This window comes from Rhodnius prolixus, unplaced genomic scaffold, assembly GCF_049639745.1.
Source record: "Rhodnius prolixus isolate KJV_2025 unplaced genomic scaffold, Rpr scaffold_29, whole genome shotgun sequence".
In the NCBI taxonomy this organism is placed as follows: domain Eukaryota; kingdom Metazoa; phylum Arthropoda; class Insecta; order Hemiptera; family Reduviidae; genus Rhodnius; species Rhodnius prolixus.
In genome coordinates this window covers 659325-662318 of record NW_027411628.1, presented here as the reverse complement: position 1 = coordinate 662318, position 2994 = coordinate 659325, and positions in this window count along the sequence as shown.

Genomic DNA, 2994 nt, shown 5'->3' with positions numbered 1-2994 from the left:
AAGAGGGACAGGGCTATTAACAATATATATATAACTGAATAATAATATAGACAAACTGTTCACAATAATATGTCCAAGACAAATAAGACGCAGTTTAATACTGGAACTGGAGTAGAGGATACAATTCTGGACAATTTAAAACGTGTAAGCAGTGCTCAAGGCAATTATAATGACCATGCAAGGTCTCAAAGCATGGAGGTTAATTTCCTCAAAAGTACAATGGCTTTTTGAATTATATACAACCATCCAATGCCCGCTGACAATGTTCTTAATACAGTCACAAAAGGTTTTGCGTATCTAACCGACGCCACAATATGGCCGAAAGCACAGACAATCACAATTCTTACGTTTTGCCAGAGAAGCTAACACGCCTTTTTTCCTTATTCACAGTCAAGGGGGAACTGGCCAGCTCTACAGCACCGGCCACCCACCCCACTCTCTCCAGAACACCAATGCTACCAACTGAGGACCGGTACTGACACAAAAAACCGACCCAGGGGGGCCTCAACCTTGCGGGGACCAAACATCCTCCCCCGCAGTGGACTCGCAGAGATCCACTCACTGAGTTGGCAGGGGGCATAGCTTCCGGATGGGACGACTGATGATTCCTGACGGGGTCCTCACGTCTGCCACTCTTGCCACTTGGTCTCGTCCGTAGTGTAGCTTGGCGATCCGACCAATCGTCCACTGCAAGGGGGGTAGGTTGTCGTCTATGATGGTGACTATCTGGCCTTCTGTCGCCGGGAGAGAGGGTGAATGCCATTTAAGCATGGCCTGTTGGTCCAAAAGATACTCCCGATGCCATCGCTTCCAGAACTGGCCGACAGTAAACTGCACCATCGCCCATTTAGACCTGAGGGCGGTGCGCGGCGTCAAAGGGTCAGCGGTCGGCAGGGCTGTCAGCGGCCGCATTATTAGAAAATGACCAGGCGTCAAAACTTGAAGATCATCTGGAGAGGAGGACACAGCGGTAAGTGGTCGGGAGTTCAAAATGGCTTCAATTTGGCACAGGATGGTAATGAAGCACTCCATAGTGGGCTCTAGAGTGCCTAACGTGACCTTCAGTAATCGTTTTGCTGATTTGACAGCTGCTTCCCAGAAGCCTCCAAAGTGTGGCGCTCTAGGAGGGATGAAGTGCCACTCAATGCCTCGTTTATTGGACTCTCTCTGAATGGCCTCCTGAGACTTGGCATCGTTTAGTAGGGTGTATACCTCCTTTAGTCTTCTTTTGGCTCCGACAAAGTTGGTGCCATTGTCTGACCAAATGTGGCTGGGCACACCTCTCCTGGCAACGAAGCGGTTTAAGGCAGCTAAAAATGCCTGCGTCGTTAGGTCTGTAACCAACTCCAGGTGTGTGGCCTTGGTGGAGAAGCAGACGAAAATAGCCAGGTAAGACTGAAGAACCTTGGCTGAACGGAGGGAAGCAATTTTTACATTGAAGGGGCCTGCATAACTGGCAAAGGATCATCCCAGTTAAGGAGGCTTGACAAACCATTCGGAATATCGCACGAGCAAAGACTGTTATTGGGATTAGCCATCCCAACGGATCAAAGACCTTAGCAATCTGACTAGCAAGCTGTCTTTTTGTTTGAATCTTGGGGACTGAGCGAATCAAAAAGTGAAAATAGTCTTGTGAGGGATTCCAACAGAGACCAAGAATTTAATTTTTAATTGTGACTCCTCATCATTTTCTAGGCATACAGAGGACATGGCTGGAAGAAGGTGTTCGACGGGAATTTTTTCTAACAGTCGAGGGTGATTAGATGCCCATTTCCTGAGCTCGATTTGAGCTTGACTTAGTAACCTTATAAGTTGGTCTCTCGATTTCAGGGCCGCTTCAAGAGTAGGACCCCCCCCCCAGAAATGTCATCGACATAAGTACGATCCCTAAGGATCTCTGCTGCTTGGGGAAAGGAATTCTGCGAAGTGAGGGCTAACTCTTGTAACACGCGACATGCTAAATAGGGCGCTGACGTGGTTCCATACGTGACAGTACACAGTCGGTACTCCTGAACCGGCTGACTGTTATCGAAGCGACAAAGAATACGTAATAGGTCTCGATCTTCAGGAAGGTGTAATATTTGACGAAACATTTGACGAATATCAGCTGTAAATACCCATTTATCAGCTCTAAATCTGGTAACCACCTTCCAGATGTCGAGCTGTAATCTAGGTCCAGGGAGCAAGAGCTCATTGAGGGAAATGCCTGAGGAGGACTTTTGGGATGCGTTAAAGACGACTTTGATTTTTTCCGGGGGATCATCTGGACGGTGCACTGCATGATGGGGAATGTAATATGCAATTTGACCTGACTTAAGAGGAGGGGCCAGCTCCATGTGTTTAGATTCTAAGTAGTCTTTCATGAACTCGACGTAGGGGGTACGAAGATGTGGGGACTTGGCATAGCGATTTTCAGTTTGGAGAAGGTGCCTTAGAGCGATTTTTCTATTTTCTCCTAGACAGCAAGGACTGGTTTTAAGTGGTAAAGCCACAGAGAACCGACCATTGGGAAGTCGAAAACATGACTTAGAGAAGCACTCTTCTGCCTTCACTTCCTCTGGAGTAAGAGGTGAGACCTCAGGCACTTCCTCCAGCGCAAACATCCTCTCCATAAGACGGGACAAGACCTGGTCAGGAGGGTGCTGAATTGATTGGGAGACCTTTCCAGAACTGAGGCGAAGTACTGTAGGTTGAATGGAGATCACCGACACAGGATTGACTAAAGGGGAAACACCAGGTTGGATAACAGATTCCGAGGGAATAACTTCCGCGGAAGTTATGGTAGGAGAAAAAATTTCAGAGCCAGGAGGGGTAAGAGTTTGGAGAGGACGCCTTGTTCTGATTAAACGTTGTGGTTTAGGAGGAGGAAATTGACTAGCCTCAATCGGGCGAGCGTGTTCTTGAGGTATGACTTCCTCTTGGGGAGTTGGCAAAAGTTGAGCAGAGGACGAAGACAGGCGAGAGGTACCGGGAGGGGGAATGGACTGATCTGAC